General features: G+C 51.1%; 1 protein-coding gene across 2 annotated transcripts in view; it reads right to left on the bottom strand.

Annotated features, from left to right (window-relative positions):
• The window catches only part of OSBP2 (oxysterol binding protein 2), a 123,279-nt gene that overhangs the window by 71,385 nt on the left and 26,384 nt on the right, over nucleotides 1-25,510 (bottom strand). The gene's annotated exons all lie outside the window — the stretch shown is intronic.

The following is a 25,510-nucleotide window of genomic DNA, read 5'->3' as shown; positions in this document are numbered from 1 at the left end:
CGGGGACAGAGAGGGGAAGGTGCTGCCCTTCTGACAACAGCCTGGACAAACAGCCCTTCCCAGTGCCATGCAGTGAGCTGAGCCCCTTCTGGCTGAACCCTTTGTCCCCTGGCTTGTGAGGGCAGAGGGACCTGCCCTCTATCCCAGAGCTGGGGAAGTACCAGGGCAGAGATCTGAGCCCTTACCCCTGCAGGCTACTCAAGATCAGGGCTGGAAGAAATTTACAACGGGGAAGGGAAATTTTAAAGCCCAGGAGAGCCCCATGCTCCAGTACTCGGCCCCGCAACCCGGCTGCGCCTGCCCCTTACTCACCCCAGGGAGGGGCTCCTGGGTGTGGAAGCGGGTCTGGCCCCGGGGCTGCGGGGGCTCCTGCCGCCGCCGCCGCCGCCTTTCCGTCGCCGCACTCTCAGTCCATCTCGGTGCAGTGCCGGCTTCCACCGCCGCGCCGAGCACGGGAGAAGGAGGGCGGTCCCCGGATTGGGTGTGTGCTGCCCGGCGGCCCCGCGCCAGCCTCCCCGCCGCGGCCGCGCCTTCAGCACCGCGGACAGCGGCCAGCCCGCGCGCTCCGAGCGCCTCCGAGCCGAGAGGAGCCGCGCGCCCCGCTCCGCCCGCAGGTCGGTCAGCCTGCGCGCGGCAGGGGCGCGGCGCGGCGCGTCCTCATTCCTCCAGCCTCCTCGTAACCAGCCTTATGAGGCCACCTCTGCCCCCCAGGGTCCCGCTCTCCAAGAGCGAAGGGCTCCCCGCGAGGCCACTCGCCAGCCCCCGGAGGACTGGACACGCCGCGTCCAGCCCGGTCCCAAGCAGGGACTAGCTCTCCCCGAGCTCAGCAGGCTAGACAAAGGCTAGCTCTCTCCGTGGCGGGACGAGGACGGCGGCAGACAGCGCAGCGCAGCCTCTTAAAATGCGCGAGCATGGCCCGGAACCTGAGCCGGCATAAGGGTGCTACCCAGCCCCATGGAGGCCAAAGAAGGCTGGCTCTTCACCAGAACTCAGAGAGGGAGGGGCCTTTGGGTAGCCCTTGGCTCAAGCCCTCGTTTCCCCACTGTCATACACCCTGGGGATGCGAGGAGTTAACCAATTTAAGAGTTCCTTTCAGAGCCCAGGGAGGGAGGACTGTTCGGGGTCCCCTCCTCACCTGGAATCCAATTCCCTGCCTCATATCCTTGGTGCCAGCGTATTAATCAACCAACAGATGGGGCTGCTCGGGGCCTGGTGACGTCACGCGGAACTGCTTCCACGTTTCTTCATTTCAGCTCAGATCCCTCCCACTGCTCCTCACCCCTGGCCAGGAAAGTCTCAGACTTGGATGGGGGAGCCCTGGCTGTGACTCGGCCTCTGCCAGAGACCAGAAACACGGCCACCATTGGCCACCCTCCCGTCCGCGCTCAGCAAGGCTCAGCTTCCCTATGGGACATGCAGAGGGGCAGGGGTTGGGGGGGCTCCCTCTGGTTGCAAGTCTGAGAAAACTGAGCCTGTCTGGCCAAGCAGAGGGGACCCCACAGACTGGACAGTCACCCAGACCCCGCCTGCTTCTTGACCTCCCTCTCAAGCCTTTCTGGAGTCCGGGACGAGGAGACCCTTCCATTCACTGGCCTAAACTGGCCACTCCTGCTTTAACTCTCTTTAGAACAACAACTTTTATGCCTCATTAATTCAGGTCCAAAGACAACTTCATTTTTACCATTTGGTAGAGGCTCCAGTTTGAAGGGGGGAAACCAAATGGAACCAGTTCAAGTCAAGGTTAATAAATGCTGTCCAAGCAGGCATGAGGGACTCTGCTCAAGCATTCATGGACTGTGGCAGCTACGCAGAGAGCACAGAGCTGACCACTCACAAAGGGCACAGGAGTGGGCAATGGCCATGCGGGAAAGAGGCAGGAAGGAAAGGGCAGGGGGGAGAGGGGCTCTTTCCGGCTTCACACTAAGCAGGAAGAATCACAAGCCACACGTGGTACCTTAAAAATCAGCAAAATCATGACCTCGACAATCTTTTAACTTAACACCTTCTTTGTCTCCTTTGAAAACTGCTTCCAAGAGCATTTTTCCCCTTTAAGGTAGCATAGCATCAAAATCCAAAGATAAGAAACAAGTCAGGGGACTCTCTTGGTGGTCCAGTGGTTAAGAAGCCACCTCCCAACACTGGGGATGTGGGGATGATCCCTGGTGAGGGAACTACGATCCCACAGTGCCTCAGAGACCCTGCATGCCGCAAGTAAGACCCAGTCAAATAAATATTAATAAATAAATAAACACACTATCTTACAGAAGAAGGAACAAGTCAGGCTTCTGGAGAATGGCGCTGTGTGGGCTTCCTGCTTCAAGGGTCACAGGCATCAGATGAGGGGGGTGGGGTACCTCCCAGCTACCTTCCAAACACCCAACAACTGCCAAGTGGACATCCTGATGCTTCTGAGGAGAGTCTCAAATCTTGGTGCATTTCCTCACTTGGAATGGACTTTCTTGAGCATTTTGTAACAGATGATTCCTTCAGTTTAATTCCTTTGTCTAATGCATGGCATATCCAGCAGTCACCAGCATGTCTGCATCCTCACCATCCCAGAGGCCAACGAGAGAACGAGGGAAGTCCATTTCTACGCACACACACCCCACTAGCACAAAGCCCAGGATTCCTACTGACAGGACAGGCCACATCTATACTGAATGAAGTCGCTCAGTTGTGTCCGACTCTTTGCGACCCCATGGACTGTAGCCTACCAGGCTCCTCTGTCCACGGGATTTTCCAGGCAAGAGTACTAGAGTGGGTTGCCATTTCCTTCTCCAGGGGATCTTCCTGACTCAGCGATTGAACCCAGGTTTCCTGCATTGCAGGCAGACGCTTTACTCTCTGGGCCACCAGGGAAGATCTATACAGAAGATCTTCCAAATATTCAAGATTTGGAACTACCAGAAACAATCCAAATCATACAGCAAGATTTTAAATTTCTATTCAGTTATTTTCTAGGTTCAGAAAAGCCTAAAGAACTGGAACACAGGCCATGGATTCTTGTCCACAAAAGCAGGAAGGCCCCCAGATGTCTTCCCCGCTCTGCTCCATGGCTCAGGCCTCGTGCCTTGACCTTCTCACTACACTCTCTCGTCCTGGTGGACAGACTGACTGCCACTGCTGCTGACAACCAGTAAACCCCTCCCGACCTGCCAGGGAGGCCACCTTTATTACTGGTATGGCTGTTAAACCCCAGCCAGGTCTGCCCGCTGCCCTCCCAGCCCAGCGGTGCCCTGCTGGGCCCTGAAAGCCCAAGCCCTTTCATGGTGCAGCCCTCCTCCCCGCCCATGAGCGGCCTGCCTCGGCTCCACCAGCCCTTGGCCCATCCTGTCCTCCTGACCCTTCAGGGGACCTGGACCTAGACCTCCTCCTCCTGCTGGCCCGCCATGGCAGCCTGCTGCCTGCGCCCTGCCTCCTCTCTGGTCACTTGACTCTTCCTAAGACACTGGCACAGACTGTCCCTGCCCCTGTTATGAGCCTGAAATGCCATCACCCTGCTTCTGACCAAGTAGGGTTCAACTTCCCAGCCAAGGGGCTCTCAGGTAGGTGGCTCTGAACCAAGATAACTGAAGCAGATAACCTCCGTAACTCTGGAGGCGCATGTCCCCACAACTCCTGGGAGGTTCTCAGAAATTTAGTGTTCTCCCTGCACATAGCACATGGGCAGTTAGGGAAACCAAAGATGAGAAATGTAGACTTTCAGAGATACAGATGGCTGAAATGTCAGGAGCCAGTGAGAAGAGCCACTTGGCACGTCGAGTGTGTCCTAAGCAGCTTGACTGGCAAGAAGTTAACTTCAAAATAATGATGATTAATAAGTCAAATAAAAAAGAGGAAAGGACAAGATGGGTACATAGATGGGGCATTTTAATAGAACTGGAAATTTATAAAAATAGTCAAATGGATATTCTAGGATTTAAAAATACAGTATTTGAAATTAAGAGTTCATTGACTTGGGCTTCCTGGTGGTAAAGAATCTAGATGTCTGCAATGTAGGAAACCTGGGTTCGATCCCTGGGTTAGGAAGATCCCCTGGAGTAGGAAATGGGAACCCACTCCAGTATTCTTGTCTGGAGAATCCCAGGGACGGAGGAGCCTGGTGGGCTACACACAGTCCGTGGGGTCACAAAACATTGGACACAACTGAGCAACTAACACTTTTACTTTTTCAACTTCAAGATAACAATGGTTAGTAAGTCAAATAAAAAAGAGGAAAGGACAAGATGGGTACATAGATGGAGTATTTCAATAGAACTGGAAATTTATAAAAATAGTCAAATGGATATTCTAGGATTTAAAAATATAGTATCTGAAATTAAGAGTTCATTGACTAAGCTCCATAGCAGAAGGGGTAAGCAGAAAGTAGGATTAATGAACTCAAAGCTTGGTTAATCAAAAATATCCAGAGAATAAAGATGGCAAAGACAGAACAAAGCACAAAAGACATGTGGCAGATGGTCAAAGGGTCTAAAATATGTGTTGTATTTCGCGTCCCACAAAAGGAAGAGCAGGGAGGACAGGTCAGAAGCAGTCAGAGAAGAAAGAATGGCCATGAATTTTCCCAATCGGGTGAAAGGTTTTTAATCACTTTTTCCAAATCATCCTTTTAGCTGAAATACAACCTCAGTCACTCTTACCTTCAGCTTTCGGATAGCACGGTAGACTGCACAGGGCAGAGGACTTGCAGACAGCCAGACCTGGGCCCAAAAGCCAGGCTCGGCCACTGACTAGCTCAGCAACTGTGGGCAAGTTACCTGAAGGACGACGCACAAAGCGTGTAGAAATGCCAGGTATGGCAGGCGCATGTGGCAGTGATTATAATGTTACTCTCACGAGCTCCAGGCACCTCTATGATGTCAGGTGGGCTGGGGAGTGTCAGAGACTCTGGGTTCTCAACATGCCGTGAGGAACATAATTGAGGGGACTTCCCTGGTGGTCCAGGAGCTAAGACTTCTCACTCCCAAAGCAGGGGGCCTGGGTTCAATCCCTCGTCAGGAAACTAGATCCCACGTGCGGCAACAGAGATCGAAGATCCGAGTGCCCCAACTAAGACCCAGTGCAGCCAAAATAAACAAACAAATTTTCGTAAAAAGAAAAACAAGATACTTGAGGCTTGTGTGTTGTTTTTCTCCCCACAGGCAAGAACCCAAACCAAAACTTGTAACAGCTGCCAATAATCAATTTTTATCCCAATAAGACGTGTTGTCAACCAACGATAATTGGCCAAAGAGCATTTTACATTCTGCTGGAAAATGCTGTTTCTATTCATCTGAGTTTAACTGCCATGTGCTAATGGAAAACCCAGATTATGAGTGATTCATGCACAGCCACAGTGACTAATTAAAACCCCAGAGAGACGATTCATTAAAAAGTACAAATGGAAACTTTCGTCCGTGGGCTTGCAAGTGGATGTCTGCAGGAAGAAACTGCAAGAAGGTTTATAACCTCAGTTTCTTCAGTAAACGAGACTGCAGATGGTGGATGACAAAATACTTGTATTTATAAATGATTTCTTATCATGCAAACCCTGGTGACTGAAGCTTCTGTACATGGTTCTTAAATACTGAGTTTCTTGCTGCTTTCATAAATGCTTACAGATTTTTTTTTTTTTTTAAATCATCAGCCCTCTGACTCTATTGCTGACTTTGGTGATACGTACCCACTAGGGACAGAGAGGGAGGCTAGCTGGGCTCTGAACCAAGCCATTCACTGCAAAGGCTTCTGTAACCCCTCACTGGCCTGTGCCCAGCCCTGGGAGATGACCGTGACCGTCTTGCCAAAGTGAGCTAGCTCAGGCACTCTGCCGTTCCATATGCTTTTCTCTATCCACAAAGTAGAATTAGTATCGACAAATATTTCACAGGACAGGACTGTGGCATGCATACCAGAAGGAGGCAGGAGTGACTGTGTCTAGGATCCCCCAGTATATGTCAGGCCTCACAACAGGGTAAGGACAGTGTTTGGGTCAGGAATCATACTGGCCCTGACTGTCAAAGTCCTTCCAAGCAATGGACTTTAAAAACCAATGCTAGGCACTTCCCTGTGGTCCCTTGGCTGAGGCTCCTTGCTCCCAGTAAAGGGAGCCCAGGCTGGATCCCTGGTCAGGGAACTAGATCTCACATGCCGCAACTAAGACTCAGCACAGCCAAATCAATTAATTTAAAATGTATACATATATTTGCATAATAAGAAAATGATTCAAGAGGAATATTTCTCTGATATGAGCTGAGTCTCTCAAACGTGTAGAGAAAAGAAAACAATCAATTTTAATGAACAGCTCATTTACCAGCAAAGATCAAAGTCCTGCATACTACAACTAAGACCGAATAATTAATTCTAACACTCCGATTATCAGCTCTTAGCCCCTTGGTTTCAGGGCAGCCATTTTATGCAGCGAGGCGAGCACAGAGACAACACAAGAAAAACCCCTTAACTGATTTTTAAATGGCTTGTCCAAAAGCTTGCTGGTCTTGAAAAGACCCTTGACCTCATTTGCCAGTGGAGTCTCAGAAAGTTACATCTCAAACCGAAAAACAAGCAAACAAATAACCAATAACCTATCAAGTCTTCCCCCAATTCTCTCCCTCTCTCTTTAGTAAATTGCACTTTGCCACATTCCTTTAGGGTTGGTTTTTGCCTTTTGCTGACAGTCTTGCTATCTTATATGACCTGAAAGCTACCAGCACATAAGCTGTAAGAGCAAGCAGCTGTGGAAACTGCAGGAAACATACACACACAAACACACACGCTCCAAATCCAGCTCCCACAGGCAGATACTGAAGCCTCCGGACTAACAAGGGCACTCTGGCTTTGTTCTTTCCTGCCTCCCTCCAGATCCATCATAGATCACATATGTGTGCAAACTAGACAAGCAGCTAAAACTTCTACAGAATGGGTGATGCCATTTCAGGCTGTCAAATCTTTGCCATCCCTTCTTTCTCTCTCCCCCTAAAAACTGGGGCTCAACAGCAGTGTCATGTGGGGCTACATACCCAAAGTCTTTCCTGACCTGGGAATGCGCGCAGGCTGAGGCTCAAGCCCTGTGTGTCATCCAGCCAGCTCCACCCCCAGCCCACGGAGCCCACCACCTATGGACACCTACAACGAAACGTTCTGCGTCTGCCAACCCGAGGAGCCCATATCATCTTCCTGCAGCCCGACCGCCCTGGGCCAGGGGGACGCAGTCACCACCACCACCCCCATTTCTTTCGGACGACTGCCAGTGTTGCGTGTGTGGAGAGGGGCACGAGGTTCACATCCCTCCCACCCTCAAACAACATGCACAAAGTCAAATTAAGCTACACTCTAAAACGGGAACAGAGTTTCCACTGGAGGAGGAGGCAAAGCTGTTACAGCGAAAGAATCTCAAGGAAAGGAAACCTTGCTGTGCGCTGTGTTCTCGGGGTTACTGAGGTCTGTCCATCAGAATTCCGGTCTGTGGCACTGCCTTCCGGAAGGGCTGCACCCAAACCAACTCTAATCAAACGTTTCTCTCCCCTTAGGGTTCTCCAGGGGGGTGAGGAGACCAAGCAAACGCCTGTTCCACATGCTGAACCCCCCAGAGCGGCACCAGGTTGTCCCAGGGGGTCTTCTGTTGTTCTGTGTTTTCTCCCTGATATTTGTGTGCTCTAAAGGTTGAGCTTTTCTCTGAAGTATCTGACCTGAGTTGGTCGGGTCAATGGAAAGCAAACCTCGCCCACGTGTGTTGGCTACTGGCCCCTGGAAACAGTGGAAGACACACAGGTTGGAAAGAAGATGGGCCAGGTCATTTCTAAGAGAGGGCTGATCTCACAGCCCAGAAATCCTGGTTTTTTCGTCTGCTGAGGATGCGGTGCCCACGGGCTTGGCAGACTCAGGGCCTCCCCTCTGGCCAGCGCTGGGCTTCCTTTCAGAACCTCTCCCTGAGGCCTCCAGGGTACACCTCAGAGACAGCGTGGTGAACCCTCCAGGAGCCTCCCTTCAGGTTGCCGCTCACTCAAGAGGCTGCCACAGTCCGAAGCTGATGCATCAACCCCAGGAACACACCTTCACGTGCACTCTTCCTGCATGGTGTGGACTCTGAGGCAGCCGGCAGAGTTCAATACCCGTCAACGAGCTGATGTCGAGCCATTTTTTTTTCACCCTTTTATGATATTTCATGTAAATTTGTACAAAGCTATTAAAATTAATTACTCACCCCCTCCCCAAGAAGCCTTGAATCAAAAGTCAACGTTTATAACTTATTAATTACCACAGTCCCCGGCATTACAGACTCATTACGCTTGAGCCACGGGGCTAATCTAATTTTACATGAAAACGTGTCATGGCAGGAGCTCTGCAAGCCTGAGCTTGCAGACTCGTTTTATGCTCCTCTTGGAGTCTGTCAAAGTCAATCACACCAAAGGCCTTGGCTGGTCTGTCAGCCACCCGAGGGCACGTTCGGCCTTTGGAAAGAGGACGTTGAGCGCCTGCAGCCCGGGGCCCGCTCTGAGCGCATGGCCACCACTTGCTCACCACATGGCAGAGGCCTGGGGGCTCCCTGCTGAAGGTTATCCTTGCAGGACAAGGCTCCCTGGGAACCGGGTGGGACTCTGCACCCTGTGCCCTGACAGCGATTCCCGAGGGACTGATGGGACACCAGGGAAACAGGAGACCCGAGGGGCCGGCAGGACACCTTCCCCTCCGCTTTCCTAACCCGCAGGATACTCTGCAGCCGATCAAACTCCCCACCACCACCACCATCACTGCTGTTGCCTGTACTGGTGCCATGTGGGCCAGGCAGTGCTGACACTTTACACATCCTCACAAGAGCCCGATTCTTCAAATCAAGGAAAGGGCTGAGTGGGGACGGAGTTCTGCTGCTTAGTCTCCCGGTTGTGTCTTCTCCGTGGCCTCACAGACCACCAGGCTCCTCTGTCCATGCAATTTTCCAGGCAAGAATACTGGAGTGGGGTGCCATCTCCTACTCTGGGAGGGGGTTGGGTTATGGCACAGACAGGATCCTAACTCAGTTGGGTTCTGGCACTTCAGACACCACGAGGAGCAGACAGGACAGAACCCGGCTCTGCCCCTTGAGGTTCTCTCAGATCCCGGGACTCTTCTCCTTCCCCACGCCACCACCCCCGGCTGGCATCACCTGCCACCTGGATCCACTGGCCCCTCTGCCACCCACCATCCAGCCTCACTCTGACACATTCTCCACCGGCCACCAGAGGAGCAGAGCTGAGGCTCCCACCGGCAGCCCTTGGGGTCCAGAGGGGAATCTGGCTGGGAAGGCCTTTCACGACCCAGGATCTGGCCCGGGCTGGTCTCTCCAGCCTCATCGTGGGACATCCTCACCTCCCCTCTCCTCCCTGCTCCTCCCCCCGACCCCGACCTCAAGAACTGTCTTCAGCTCAGGACGGCCGTGCCCTCTGCCCCCTCTGAGTCTCACTTTCACTGAACTCCACTCACCATCAGCCCTCTGGGTCTTGGCTTATGCATCACCTCCTCCAGGGAGCCTTCCCTGATCATCCAGACTGGGTTAGGTGCCTTTCACTGTGCTTGCTTCGCCCCGGCCAAGAGTCAGACACAATCCACCGTGACTGTCTGTGGCTCTGCCTTCTCCCAGCAGGCAGTGAGGTCCCTGGCTGCACAGACTGGCTTTGTTTTCCATTCAGTCTTTATCTCCTAACGTTGTCTGACACAGAGAGATGTGCAGTAAGCATTTGTTGTGTAATAACTTAAAATATACTGATCTCCATAAAATTTAGCAAGAAAGCAAGTTTTCTAACTCAGAAAGCACTGCCTGCTCCAGATCTAGGATTAAAACTCATCAAAGGACAAACGTGGTCTGCAAAAACTGCTGTTTCTGAGGCCTCTTCGTGGGAGGAAGCAGTCATTCTGCAGGTCTCACATACAAGGGATCACTTTCCCTTAGCGTAGTCCTCAGTGACCAGCCTCATTTCTCAGACAGAGCGGCCCGCTCCAGCACTGCCTGGCTGACCTAAGTAGCAGGGCTCTGGAAAGCTTCTGGGTCCCAGGGACAGGGTCAGCAAGGAACACCAGGTCAAGAAAAGGCATGTTTTGCATCAAGGTGTCATGGTTTCTCTATTTCCAAAAATAACGAATCTCCAAGAATTGCATTCTCGCTCAAAGATTCCCTAAGGCAAAGATTTTACACAATCAGTCATATTTTGGGAGCGACAGCATTAGCGGTATTGCAGAGCTATTTGTTTACTTTTAAGATGTGGTATTTCAGGCCCCAGGGGAAAGAAAAGAGGCACAGTCTGTATCTGCAGTGACCTTCCTGATCCCCCTTCACACTAGGGGTCCCAGTGAATGTGACCTATGCACAGGACCCTTGTTCTTTGAAGCAAAGAGGACATATAAAATGCTGTAACGCCTGAGAAAACGGTCCAGCCATTTTTAAAAGGCAAAATGAAGGCTTCCCTGGTGGTCCGATGGTTAAGAATCCGCCTGTCAGTGAAGGGGACGTGGGTTTGATCCCTGGTGCAGGAAGATCCCACTACTTGCCGCAGAGCAACTGAGCTCTTGGGCCACAATCGCTGAGCCCGAATGCCTAGAGTGTGCGCTCCACAACCAGAGAGGCCCCCACAATGAGAAGCCCACCCTGCAGTGAAGAGCACCCCCAGTCACTGCACTAGAGAAACTGCACGTAGCAACGAAGACCCAGTACAGCCAAAAATAAACACATACAATTTTAAAAAATAACTTAAAACACGGTGAGATGAGTGTGCTTATCAAGAAAACCTGACCTGAACACTTCCTCAGGTTTTCCTGGGTAGGCTTACTTGGTCTCCCCGAGCCTGGATTCCACTGCTGGTGGGCGTATAAAACCTTAGAACCACTTTGGAAGACAATTTGGCAATGGCTTAGAGAGTTAAACATCTACGTACCCTCTGACCCAGGCATGCCACCCCTGGGTATTTACCCAAGAGAACGGAAGGCACATGTCCACGCAAATGCTTGGACATGAATGTTCATAGTGACTCTACCTGCAACAGCCAAAACCTGGCAACACCCTGAGGCAGGAGGTGGCGGGGAAGCTGTGGCACATCTGCAGTAGGATCCACGAAAGGGAAAACCAGTGACAAGTGCACAGCGTGAGTGGATTTCAAAACAGTTATACCGGGTGGCAGAGGCCAAATGGAGAGGAAGAGGAACTGTACAAGTCCACTTGTACACAATTCTAGAAAATGCAAGCGTTACTGTGCCTGGAATCAGTGTGGCCTGGGGAGGTCGGAGGGGCTGGACACAGGGTAATTTGGGGGTGGTGGACATGTCCCTAATCTTGACTGAGGTGGTGGTCTCACAGATATGTGCCTACATCAAACCTACCAAATTGTACACTTTAAATATAGGCAGTTGTGCTCAGAACACTGTTATGTCTGACTCTTCAACCATGGACTGTGGCCTGGCAGGTTGCTCTCTCCATGGACTTCTCCAGGCAAAAATACTGGAGTGGGTTGTCATTTCCTTCTCCAGGGAATCTTCCTGATCCAGGAATTGAACCTGGATCTCTTATGTCTCCTGCATTGGCAGGCAGATTCTTTACCACTAGCGTGACCTGGGAAGCCCAAAGGCAGTTATGGCATGCCTATTTTTCCAGCAGTCATGTACGGATGTGAGAGTTGGACCGTAAAGAAAGCTGAGCACCAAAGAATTGATGCTTTTGAACTGTGGTGATGGAGAAGACTCTTTGAGAGTCCCTTGGACTGCAAGGAGATCCAACCAGTCCATCCTAATGGAAATCAGTCCTGAATATTCATTGGAAGGACTGATGTTGAAGCTGAAAGTCCAATAGTTTGGTCACCTAATGCAAAGAACTGACTCATTTGAAAAGACCCTGATGCTGGGAAAGATTGAAGGTGGGAGGAGAAGGGAACGACAGAGGATGAGATGGTTGAATGGCATCACCGACTCGACGGACATGAGTTTGAGTAAACTCCGGGAGTTGGTGATGGACAGGGAGGCCTGGTGTGCTGCAGTCCATGGGGTTGAGTCAGACATGACTGAGCAACCGAACTGAACTGAACTTATTATGCTCAGTAACAGCATTAAAACAAACACATATTGAACACCAAAGAGAATGGTCGTCCATCAAATCGTGATGCTGTACACCTTAAACTTACACAGTGTTGTATGTCAAAGATATCAATAAAACTGGAAAAACAAAATACATAAATGTGTCAAATCAACACACTGAACAGCTTAAACTTACATGAGGTTGTACGTCAATTATATCTCAATTTTGGGGACTTCCCTGGTGCTCCAGTGGTTAAGAATTTGTGGGACTTGGGTTCAAATCCCTGGCCAGAGAACTGGGGTCCCACATGCTGGCCTGTGCGCCCGAACCACTGAGCCTGCACTCCACAATAAGAGATCCTGCGTGCGGCAATTGAGACCAGCGCAGACAAATAAAAATAAATAAATACTTTTTGAAAAATGACACTTCAGTCTTAAAAAAGGAACGCTAACTTTTAAGAAAGAGAGAGAGACAGAGAAAGACTGTCCACTGAGAAAGCCTGCGCTCCACACCCTGCAGCCGGGGCAGCTGCTGCAAGCCTCCGAGGCCACAAGACCCAGCACCTTCGTGTGGTCAGACCTCCCACGTGGCCCTGCTGAAGGCCCAGCTGTCCCCTGGGAAGGCGCCACTTTCCCTCACTGAGAAGACCCTACCCGCCCCCCTCAATCAGCCCACATGAGGCCACCGTATCGGCCGTGACGCTCGGGACCACTGTTCAGGTTCCCCGGGGCATCCCCGTCCTCACCGGCCAGGGCTGACTGTTGCGTGAGGCAGAGATGTTCAGACAGAATTCAATCTGTGATTGCAGATTATCTTCTTTCGCTGCTTTTAGGCAAAAGGACACCAGCATGACGGCCAATGAAAATCCCTCTCACATGGCCCGTTTCCCTCTCCCCAGGCTCAGTGCGATCCCAAGCAGGCAGGAGTGGGATCCCAAGCGATTGCAAGCAGGCAGGAGCGTGCCTGGGCTCTGGGGAAACCGCAGTGACTCTTTCAAGCTCCAGGGCCAGCGTCTAAGCAGAGCTCCCTGTTCCCGGGTTCCCCCACCAGGCAGCAAGCAAAACGACACTTTCTGCTCCTGCTCTTCACTGGGTCCTCATCCAGGGAATGCGGCAAAGCACAGCTCCAAAGCTGCAAAACTCTACATCGGGATTTCAGCACCACTGCTCACACACTCATTCAAATCCTGGGCACCTACTATATGGCAGGCCCTGTGCTCTGCACGCTCCTGGCAGCCAGCAGTCTAGCTGAGCGGACAGATGTTGATCAAAGCATCCCCACGTCCTAGGAGAGATCTCGGGCAAGGCACTGAGTTCGCCCCTGTGAACTGGGATAAAGCACCTTCCTCTCAGCAGACCATTCATGACTCACTGAGCCGCTGCCCCAGCCGTGCCTGCACCAGACCCAGCACCATCCGGGGTCAGCCTCGGCGGCAGGGTGCAGGGAGAAGTAACGGGGTGTGCTCCTTAATGGGTCTCTCTCCCTCCGATCGGCCCCAGGACAGAATGCTCCGGCCCACCTGCAGTCACCTTACACACAGAGACAGCAAGAGGGAGCGTGCGTCTGAGGAGCGCAGGCTCCAGTGGAGAGGTGGACAGTGGGTACCCTGGCCAGGAGACCCCCAAGACCGGCCTCTCCACACCCACAACTCCGTTTGGGGTCTGAGCCCAAGGACAAACGATTCAGTGTGTGGCAGGGACCATAATGCAGGAAGGATGGAAGGCTGGGGGCAGGGCCTCTGCTTTGCACTGTGAGCATGACTTTCACTACTCCTTTCCGTGTGTGTGTATTAATGGGACAAGAAAGGTCCATTTTTAATATTAAAATAGAATTGGGACACGGCGTTTACTTTTGGGTTGCTTGAAATGCAGTGGTGTGACAAGTCAGATCCACAAATGCCCAGAGGATTAAATGAAAAGGGTTTAACGGTATTTTAGCGGCCTGAGCGCACTGCAGCAGGCTGTGGGAAACGGCAGAGTCACAACCTCGTGGCGTGTGTCCCCATCTCACAAGTGACGAGTTGCGACTCCATAGGGGCTGAGCCGAGGACAGCGCACTGCTCAGAGTTCTAGCAGCTCCGCTGCTCACTGGCGACCGAATCTGCCCTAGGACCCGCTCTGGACAATCGCTTGGCCATTTTCTGAGAGGAGACGGATCACTGCGTACATTTACTGCAAAAGGACTGGCACTGGAAACGAGAAAAACAACACTGGACGACTCGCAGTTTTTAAAATAACACTAAATAACCGTGCCTTTCTGCTGGCTGGGGCCTGTGAACCCCATACGGACTGAGTGCCCAGCCCGAGCAATCATGCGGTTCAGGCACCTTCATTTGGTTTTAAAGAGACTATGGACAGATTAAGTGGTTTTCTTTCGTATTAAATGAGAATCTGACTGGCACACATGTAAGAGGAAAAATATGTAATATGGCATACTATGTAAGAGGGAAAATAATGAGCCGAGGAATACTGAAGAGCGGGAAGCGCATCTGGAGCAAGGGGAATGGACTGGTTTCTGTGTAACAGGAGCTGGACGGGGCGTGAGCGGAGGAGAAGCCCAGGGCAGGCCTGGGCAGGGGGCGTCGGGTGGGGAGCCTATCACCAAAGGCACCCCATCACCCAAGCTCGAGACTGAGCCCTCCCCTATCCCTTCGGCTCTATTGCTACTTCATTCTGGAAAAAAACTGGACATGCTTTTTTTTTTAAAAAAAAAAAAAGTGCTTCCTGGGACTTCTGAGGTGATCCAGTTAAAACTTCACCTTCCAATGCAGGGACTACAGGTTTGATCATGGATCACGGAGGTAAGATCCTACATTTCTCACGCCAAGAAGCCAAAAAACAAGAATCACTGTAACAAATTCAATAAAGATTTTTTAAATGGTTCATCTTTAAAAAAAAAAAAAATTAAAAAGTGCTTCCTGGACTTCCCTGGTGGTCCAGTGATAAGAATCTTTCTGCCAATACATGGGACATGGGTTCAATCCCTGGTCTGGGGACTCCACACGCCTGGGGGCAACTAAGCCCGGGAGCACAGCTACTGAGCCTGTGTGCTCTGGAGCCCGGGAGACGCAACGAGAGACGCCAGTGCAGTGAGACGCCGAGCGTCCCGACGAAGAGCAGCCCTCACTCACCACAGCTGCAGGAAGGCCACCCGCAGCAGCGGAGACCCAGTGCAGCCAAAAACGATCAATTAACTGTTTTTTGTTTAAAGTGCATCCTGATTTTTCTGGAGCTCCTTCAGGGAAGGGCAGGCGTGGGTCCCTGTTACTCAGAGTCTTGTCTCTCCAGCTCCCACAGCTGCAAGCGCAGCCCTGGAGGTGCAGGGAGGCCCGGACGGCAGAGGCTGGAAGGCGGTAGGGCTGCCTGGGGCCGCCTCTCGGAAGCACCCGTCAAACATCTGTGGGGTGTGCTGACCGCAGGCTCAGAGGGAGCAGAAGGTCCCGTGTGCCCAGTGACTTCAGTCATGTCCAACTCTTTGCCACCCCATGAACCACAGCCCACCAGGCTTCTACGTCCATGGGACTCTCCAGGCAAGAATACTGGAGTGGGTAGCCATTGCGTCCTCCAGGGGATCTTCCTGACCCAGGAATCGAGCCCATATCTCCTGCATCTCCTGCACTGCAGGCAGGTTCTTTACCCACTGAGCCACCTGGGAAGCCCCACAGAAGGTCGTGCTGGTCCTCAGAGAACCCACAGGCCACACCACCAGGCTGTTAACGGTCGCCTTTTCTGTCCACGCGAGAAAAGGTCTGGTCACGCGCCCACGATGCATGAGCATTTCTAGATGACACGCACGCACGTTGTGCTGCCTGACTCACGCTGGACGGCCCTGTGCTCTCTGGGCCAGCAGAACTCATGCCCTTCTTGGAAACAACGGGGCCAGAGGATAGGGGAGTCAAGACCCACGACACCATCACACCGCTACCCAGCGCAACGTCTCCTCGGGAGGCATCAGCAAGGAGCAGGAGCTGCAAGAGCGGCAGGGTCCGTGGGCCGTCACCTGTACAGTGGGCTGGAGCCGTAAGATGCCCGAGCGTCCAGCTGAAGGACGGCAGGGTGAGGAAGCTGCACGGAACAGAAGCCAGGCATGAGAAAGGGACAGGCGAGGCTGCAGAACACTGGCCCATTACTGCTGTAACACTGAGTGGAGAGCTCTCGGCTCATTGTGTGGGGATGTGTGCGGGGAGCCGGGAGGCAGTGGCAATGGCTGGATCATGGCAGTGCTTTTGTTGCTTCTTTCAAACTGCCTTTCCTGTCATATTTTAATGCCACAGAGAGTCAAGCTGAAGCAAGAGGGGAGGATGATTTTTCCCGCCGGTTCCCCTTTCCTTCCTCTTCTCCACAGGAGAGTGTGGATTTCCTCCCAGTGTCCCCTGGCTTCCAGCCTGACAGGTGTGTTTGCAAACCAGCCTGTCTCTGCCCTCGGGGCCTCCTGAATTCATCCTTCTCCGGAACAGCTCCTGTCTCCCTCCATGGACGGGCTGCCTGAGCTGTCACCGCAGGTGTGCCATGGCATTTTTCTCCTGAGTGTGGGTATCAGTTGATGGCCGTGAGCTGTGATTGCATCTGGGAGACCCTGAGCCCAGTGCAATGGAGGCATTTCCATACAAATGGACGAGCATGGGCACTTCTGGATAAGTTACGATGGCCAAGGCTCACGGGAGGGTAATTTGTGGGTTTATCTTCCCTTAGCCATGCTGGGCACTTTCTGCTGAGGCAGTGTTCGCTGGAACAACCTTTATAACTTGCCAAGTATCAAAATGGAAAGTGTGCACTCAACCCAGTAATCCTTTCTCTAAGAATTTACCCTTAGGAAATAATCACACCACAGCCAAAGAAAAGAGAAAATGAGCACAGAAATGCTTGTCCCAGTGCTTTTTTTGGATAATAAGGAAGCTGAAGGGCTAAGAAGATGTTTGATTACACTGTGCTATACCCACCCAATGGACATCATGCACTATTTTTTTTTTATCTTTCTACTCTGTATATTGTGATCTAATAACATTCCGGACTTCTAACCTTCAAAGCAGTTATAAGCACTTGATAAAATACCTTTCACCATCCACCTCAGTCTAAAAATACCATTAATAACATTTTATGAGTAAGGATCTAATACAGAGACATCAGTGACTCATCATCAAGAGAGCCAAGATTTGCACCTAGTCATCTGGGTCTCCAGGCCAGTGACTACTTCATGGGGACAGCCTCACTTCCGACGCAAGAATGATGGAGATTCAGAAAGAAACTTTGACTCAAATGTTCTTGAGCAGCCAGGGACTCAGCGGAGGAAGCTCTTCTTCAGCCATTTTTAGAGAATACTTTTTGGAGCAGTTTCTCAGAGTTCTCTGAGGTGCTGTCTCCCAGGCTGCAGTCCTCATTTTGCCCCAAATAACATTTGACTTGCAACTCTCATGTTGTGCATCTTATCTGCATTGAGTCTTGGTCTGTGTCTCTCTGAGGTCATGCGACTTGATGAAAACTGTAGAGCAGACAGGGCCTGGACATCCATTCTGTTGGCACAATTGGCTTCAGTGTCATGGTTCTGGGGTCAGCAGTGGAAACAGTATCTTCCCCATTGCAAAAAAGACTGCTGGGTTCTGGGACTGCTGGTACTTGGCCTGAAACCTCCATCATGCACTATTAAAACTGACATAACAGGACTTCCCTGGCGGTCCAGCGGCTACAACTCCGCCTTCCAATGCAGGGGGTGCAGGTTTGCTCCCTGATTAGGGAACTAAGATCCCACATGTCACAGGGTGCAGCCAAAGAGAAAAAAGACATTATAATTAGATACCCAAACAGGTGACAAGATTAAAGAACTGCTGTTTCAGGTGTGACAGTGGTCTCCAATTGATGCTTTTAAGAGTCCTTGTATTTTTATTATTCATTTGCTTGTTGGCCACGCTGTGAAGCATGTGGGATCTTAGTTCCCTAACCAGGGACTGAACCTTCGTCCCCTGAAGTGGAAGTTTGGAGTCTTAACCACTGGATTGCCAGGGAAGCCTGAGTCCTTGGATTTTAGAGATATATGTAAAATATTTGCAGATGGGGTTTGGTTTAAAATAACAGTGGGAAAGCAGATTAGTGGTTCCCAGGAGCAGGGGTTGGCGGGGAGAACAGGGAGTGAGAGCTAATGGGCATGGGACTTCCTCTTGGGGATGATGAAAGTGTTCTGGAATCAGAGGTGATGGCTGCACGACGCTGTGAGTGTGCTAAATGTCACTAATGGTGAATTTTATATCATGTGTATCTATCACAATAAAAAATAATAATAATGGAGGGTTACCAGAAGACAGGATGAGGTGAAATATGATTGACCATGAATTGATGATTGTTGGAAGGTGAGTGATAAGAACATGGGGCTATGTATGGCATAAGTGTGTTAGACACACATGCATGAAACATACTGGAAAGCTTCCATAATTAAAAGTGATGCATATTTTTTTGGCTCAGGATGTCTGCAACATGTTGAATTCAGTGAGCCAGTTACCATATTGAATATTGTGAATTTTCCCAGTGGTGTGAAATTACATATAAAAATTACATCTGTATGCATAAATTAATGTTTGTGATGCTATTCAGTAAAGATTTAACTGTGATCATTTCTAGGTTAGTAGTTTTGAGATTTTTCTCCCTTTTGTTCATTTCCCAGTACGGTTTGCACTTTTCTTTTTTCCATTCAATCTTTTTACAAAACAATAAAGGTTTTTATCTTAAAAAGCAGAAATGTTTAGAATACCCTTTTTAACCTTGGGCAGTCTCACAGAATGGTCCTGGGAAAATGGCAGATTCCCAATAAGAGCCACCTTGCTAGCTCAACACCTGGGCGCTTGGTGGCACTGCCCTCTGCAGTGGCCATCTCCGCTGCTGGACACCCCTGCCAATGATCTTTACTTACCCTCACAACTACCTGAAGACACAGGCAATGATCCTCCCTTTGAGGAGCAAAGAAATGAAGCCTTAGCAAGGTTAAGGGCTTCGTCAAAAGTGACACAACATAAGGGACTTCCCCGGTGGTCCATTGGTTAAGAATTAGCCTTGCAGTGCAAGGGACATGGGTTCAAACCCTGGTCAGGGAACTGAAATCCCACAGGCGGCCGAGCCCGAGTGCCACAACTTGGGAGTCCATGCACCTCAGCAAGAGGTCACACAACTTGGGAGTCTGTACCTCAACAAGAGGTCACACATGATGCAGTGAAGATCCAATGGGCGGCAACTAAGATCCTGTGCAGTCAAGTACATTTTAAAAAATTGTTACACAACGGAAAAGATGAAAATTCTAATTCAAAAAGGTATGTGCACCCCAATGTTCACAGCAGCACTAGGCACAACAGCCAAGACACAGATGCAACCTAAGTGTCCATCGACAGACGGATGGGTAAAGAAGATAAGGAATATATATACACACACACACAGCGGAGTATTACTCAGCTATGAAAAAGAGTGAATGAAGCCATTTGCAACACATGCGTGGACCTAGAGATTATCATACTAAGTGAGGTTAGACAGAGAAAGACAAATAAAAAGTGACATCACTTATTCGTGGAATCTAAAAAAAAAAAGAACTTATTTACAAAACAGAAACAGACTCACAATCAATATAGAAAACAGTATTATGGTTATCAAAGGGGAAAGAGTTGGGGGGGACAGGGATAAACTAGGAGTTTAGGATTAGCAAATACACACTACTATTACTAGATAAGTAATAAGTTCCCTGTACAGGACAGGGAACTACATTCAGTATCTTGTAATATCTATAACGGAAATGAATCTGGATAAGAATACACATACATACACATATATATATAACTGAATTACTTTGCTGTACTCCTGAAACTAACATAACATTGCAAATCAACTTTCAAAGTTTGTTTTTAAGTTACACAATGACTCAAGGCAAAACTAGGATCCCAAATCTTGTGCCCCCTTCACGCCTTTTCTCACCGTCACGCAAATGAGACTCAGCTATACCCCTGGCGGGGCGAGGAAGACCCCGGCCTGCCGGGTCCACAGCCCCGAATACCTAGCCTTGTGCTTTGTAAGTTTCTCTCCAAATCAAAGCTCAAGCTGGCAAAGTCACCCAGGAAGATGTCCCATCCCAGCTCGCCTTGGGTTCAGGTCACGTATTTTGCCACTAACGACGAAACAAGCTGCTAACCCCAACCACGTCAGAGACTGAGGCTCACGCCCACAGATCCACGAGCAGGTTAACATCCAAGTGGCAACAAAGCATAAGCCTTCTCAATCTGATAATTACAAAGGTAAGTGCTATTATGCCCTTTAGTTACAAAGGAAGCAATTAGTATCAGGATAATTGCCCTGGCGGGAAAATGACGCTTAAAGCATCTTAATGGTAAGAATGGACCAAATGCAGACAAGTAGTTTACCTTTCTGGTCAAACAACTGTGACCTACTAATCCTCTGACGAAGTCCACCTCCAGTACAAACATTTCAGAATGCTTATTTTCCTACTGAAATAAGGGGGCCACCTCTGGGCCATGGGCTCTTGGGCTCCGCCAGCTGGCAGAGGGTCTGTGGGAAGAGCTGGAACAAACACCAACCCTCGCTTTGAAAACCCAGCTCAGCCTCCCTGAGAGCTGAGCGGTCAACGTGCTTGCATTCTGCGCATACATTCCAACTCGCTGGTGAGTGACCCAGTTACCCTGAGCCTTTTCCTCCAGCACCGACTTACGCGAGTCCCTCGGGGGTAAGCCGCTGCCATCTGTATGGGGCACAGGGTCACATCTGAATCCAAACTGTCAACACCTCTCACACAACAGAACACTGTCGGCCCGCTAAGTTCCCTTCTGGTGGCTCTCGCCTTTGCTGATGAGGATACTTGAGAACTGACTCCAACTCACGCCCCTTCGCCTCCCTGCAGGCCCTGGCGAGGCCAATCCCTCCGAGGTCCCTGTCCTTCCAGGAACCCCTGCCCTGTGCCAGTTCCTGCTTCTTCCGGAAGGGCCAGAATTCTCTCCCAGAGACACTAACTTTCCCCTTGGTTTCTTCAGACTGAAGAAAGCCCAGCCTTCTCTGCTGGAAGCACATGCGTCCCCTTTCTTAGGCCCTGACCGCCTTTTCTAGTTCCCGCCCACCCTCTGAGTCACCAGGGAGACTCCTTTAGAAAAAGCCTCAGTGTACTGCATTGTTAATTTTTCAGATATGACAACGGTACCTTGACTATATTAAACTCTTCTAAAAGGCATCCTGATCTTTCAGAGACACACCCTGAAATGTTGACAAATATTCAAAATGATGCAGGGTTAGGGAAGAGAGCAGAGGCACAGAAACAAGATTGAGTTGATAACCGGTGACGAGTATGGGCCGGTTCCTGAGACTTCCGTTTGCTTCTGCTTGTCCTAAGTTTTCCAGAACAGCAACAAGAGTTTTGAAAAGTCCCATCCCCCGGGTTCTGCAGCATCCTTGAGTCCACCTGCACCCTCCTGAGGCTTTTATGCCTCTTTCAACTGACAGGTTTACTGAGCAACAACTCCACGCAAGGTGCTGCTGCAGCTGCAAAGGAGGGCAACTGGCCCTCCTGCAACGAGCCCTCAGGGTGAGGGGGCTGGTCCTCGATTTTGACAACCCCCCCAGGGCCTCATTTCTCAAACTGGGCACAGATTTTTCTCTCCCCAGACAGCAGGGGGGGCCCGTGAGGTGGAGTGGGGTGAGCTGGGCTTCCTGTCCTGGCATCGCTGAGGGGAGATCTTAACTGCCCCCACCCCATGCCTCCTTGGTCTTACTGGATGAAGCGGCCCAGATGTGAGTCAGGGCAGAGAAGAGTTTCAGGGAGAGAGAGGCTGATTCATCCACGTTTCAGAGGGTTTGGGTGAGCTCAGCCCCTCTATCTCGCAGTCTGTGAGCCAAGGACTACAGGCCAGGACACAGCCTGCCTCTCGCCTGGGCTGGAAGCTTGAAGGGAAGTGCTGAGACCACAAGGGGCTTCAAGGCCTGAACACCTGAACACTGGACACCGCCTAATCCAAAGGGCTAGAAACCAGAAACACCCTCCCCTGCTCCCGCCAAACTAGGCACAGATCTGTCTATCTGCGCAGAGGGTCGTGTGGCATTCTGGGGGCCCCGGATCCACAGCCAAAGCAAGCAGAGAATTCCCACCTCGAGCTGCTGACCTATCGATGAGCAATGGCGGCACACCCACTGCCCCCAGTGCCATCGAATGCTCATCCTGGGGCCGCTAGAGAAACGGAAGCCAAACGCTCTGGTAAGCAACGCCTTTTTCACTGCTATCAGCGTCAGTGACCAACAGCTCACGCCCACAGTCCCACTCTCTCAGTCCAGGTGAGGACTGTGCAGCCAGAGTCTTCATGGCGAAGGGTGCAGCGTTCCCAGTACAGACACAGTCCCTCTTCTTAGGAGAGAAGGCTGATGAGAGAAGGCTGTGTCTTCCAGCACCCACACCTGGAAGACAGCAGCCAAGGATACAGATACAAGTGCACCTGGTGGACTCCCCACATGGGATCTCTGGATCCCGTTCATTAAAAAAAAAAAAAAAAATACATGGTAGTAAAACAGAATTCAACCCTCATTCCACGGAAAACGTGCAGTTTGTAAATGGGGGAAGCAAGATGGCTGCAGCAAGCCATCCAGGAAGTCTGAGTAGACTGTTTCTCAAAAGGAGATCCACAGGGGGGGGACAGGAGCACTGCCTGGAATGCATATTAAAAGTGGGTTTCTGGGGCTTCTCTGATGATCCAGAGATTAAGACTTCAAATTCCCAGTGCAGGTGGCCCCGGTCCAATCCCTGGTTGGGGAACTAACTCCCACATGCCACAGACTTCCCTGATGGTACAATGGATAAGAATCCGCCTGCCAAGGCAGGGGACACGGTTCAATTCCCAGCCCAGGAAGATTCCACATGCAGCAGAGCAACTAATTCCATGTGGCACAACTGCTGAGCCTGTGCTCTAGAGCCTGCGAGCTCTGACTCCATCTGTCACAACTGCTGAAGCCCTTGCAACTGGAGCCTGTGCTCCCCAAGAGTGCTAAGTTGCTTCAGTCGTGTCCGACTCTTTTCGACCCTGTAGATTGTAGCCCACCAGGCTCCTTTGTCCATGGGACTTTCCAGGCAAGAATACTGGAGTGGGTTTCCATTTCCTCCTAAATGGGGTCCTGACCCAGGGATCGAACCTGAGTCTCTTACATCTCCTGCTTTGGCAGGTGGGCCTTTTACCACTAGCGCCACCTGGGAAGCCATCGCAATGAGGAGCCCGTGCACTGCAATGAAGAGTAGCCCCTGTGTGCAGCAATGAAGACTCAGGGCAACCAAAAATTTAGGAAAAAAGAGTTCACACGCTGAAACTAAAAACCCCACACGCCGCAACGAAGCTTGAAGACCCCGGGCACTGCAACTCAGGCCTGGAGCAGCCAAGACAAATAAAACAACATTTTTTTTTAAACAGAAATATATACAATTAAAATGGGAGTTCCTGAGTACCACCTGATCATCTTGTCAGAATCTTAGGGCCTCCCCTATGAATTTTAACGTGTTCACCCCAGCGGCCTTCGTGCCCACCCAAGTTACAGAGAAGGTTTTCAGGGTGTGTGTGCGTGTGTCTGTGTGTGTTTGTGTGTGTGTGTGTTGTTGCTGTTGTTTAATCCATGCCAGTCAATATTTTACTACCTTAATGAGCTCATGAAAGACCTCATTAAACCTTCTGTCCACCTCAGCAGACGGGGCTTCTCCTTCTCGGGACCGAGGAATCTGAGGGTTGACAGCTTGAATGTGGCTGTGTTTTCCATTTGTCCTGAGACGAGCGCACCCCGTCCCCACTCAGCCTCTGGGGGTGGCCACAGTTGAAGCCATGGCTCAATACTTGCAGGCATCCTCTGAGCACTCAGGAACAGCTCCTCCCACCCACTCAACAAGCCAGAAACCCCGCATTTCGGGAAGCCATTTGTTCAAATGGGAAGAGTGCCGAGGGAACCAAGGCGAGACCAGCATCTCTCCAGGCCGCATGCAAGCCGAGGCACAAAAGCAGCAGGCTTTCCAGGGCTCTCTCCAGAGCCCGAACAGCCCCCTCCCCACTCCCAGGGATTTATTTTCACCTCGAGGGATCATGGCCAACAGGGACAGCAGGAAAGCCTTCCGGGTCCTACCTTTAGAGGATTTTCATCCTGAAGCTCTAGGACGGCAGGCTGCCCAGATGTTCTTTAGGCTCAGCCCCCAGGGCCACCGGCCAGCCACCCCCCTGCAGCCCCTGACTGAACGCCCACCTTGGTTGCTCTAAGGGCAGAATCTGGGCAGCCCGGGGTAATTCCAAGTGCCAGGCTGTGATATCAGAATAGGGCTATGACATCAACATGGGGGCAGGTCAGCCTGGGGGAGCAGGGCAGGAGAGAGGGAGCCCCCGAGGGGCTGGATTAGCCACCCCCCACCCTGCGGTGGGAGCAAGGCATGAGATAGAGGTGTCCGGCGGTGGCTTCACTGCTCACAGCCTCCTGGGGCACCCACTGGGAGGCGGGCCTGAATACCTGAAAATGATTCACAAATCCTGAAAGGTAGGTGGCAAGCCAGCTAAGCGGCTGGCGCTTCAGGAACTGATTCAGGCACTGATTCAGGAACAAGGAAAGCAAATGAACCATCTTCTAGCGCCCCCCTGTGTCAAGTGAAAGGACACACTCTGGTTTCTGACTGAGAAGCTCCCAAGTGGGCTGAACATCACGGTCCCCTCAAGATGCAGCTAAATGCAGGCAGATGAAAGGCGAAAGACGCTTCACATCTGAATAACAATAAACAAACTGCAGTATAAGTGTGTCCCAACCATTGTATGTGACACATTTACACTAAAACATTATTTGTTGTGTGTTTGAAGTTCAAATGAAACTCGGCAGCCTGTATTTGTATTTACAAAAATCTGGCGATCCTATCCAGGGAGATTTTTTTTTAATGTAGGTGCCCTCTGCCCACCCCATTCCCAACACTGCTGTCATTCATTCAGATTTATCACTGCCCAGCGACCTGGGAATCTGTGTTATTTTAAAGCTGCCAAGGTGACTATGGTCAGTAACTACAGCTGACTTCCCTTGAGCGTTTGCCAAGCCGGGTGCCAGGTTCATTCCACCCACTATGTCAGCCCTCACTGCACCTCCAAGGGGTGGTTCTATGATTCAGCCCACTTCACAGAGGAGAGGAGGAGGCAACAGAAAGCAGCACCTGACCAAGGTGACACAGCCACGAAGGGAGCCATGGTTTGAGCCCAGGCAGACTGGATCCCACTGACTGAGAAGCCTTTGAAGTGGAAGGATGCTGGGAGGCACACAATCGGCTGGTGGGGGAACCCCTTGCCAAGTTCAGCGTCACTGCTGACACACTCAAACACCAGCGTGTGGACCCCAAGGAGAAGAGTCATCATGGCGGGGGGGACCCACATTCCAGCTAGTGGAGACCAAAACAGAAGGTCGGACTGATAGTCAGTGACCTTCCACGCGCACTGAGAGGCTAGTGCTGGGGAGACCCCAGTGCAGGGGTCTGTTGTAAAGA

Source organism: Moschus berezovskii, chromosome 19 (assembly GCF_049115385.1).
Source record: "Moschus berezovskii isolate FMDL1 chromosome 19, NW_MosBer_1.0, whole genome shotgun sequence".
NCBI lineage: Eukaryota > Metazoa > Chordata > Mammalia > Artiodactyla > Moschidae > Moschus > Moschus berezovskii.
Note: the sequence above shows the minus strand (reverse complement) of the source record. Positions and strands in the feature narration are given on the sequence as shown.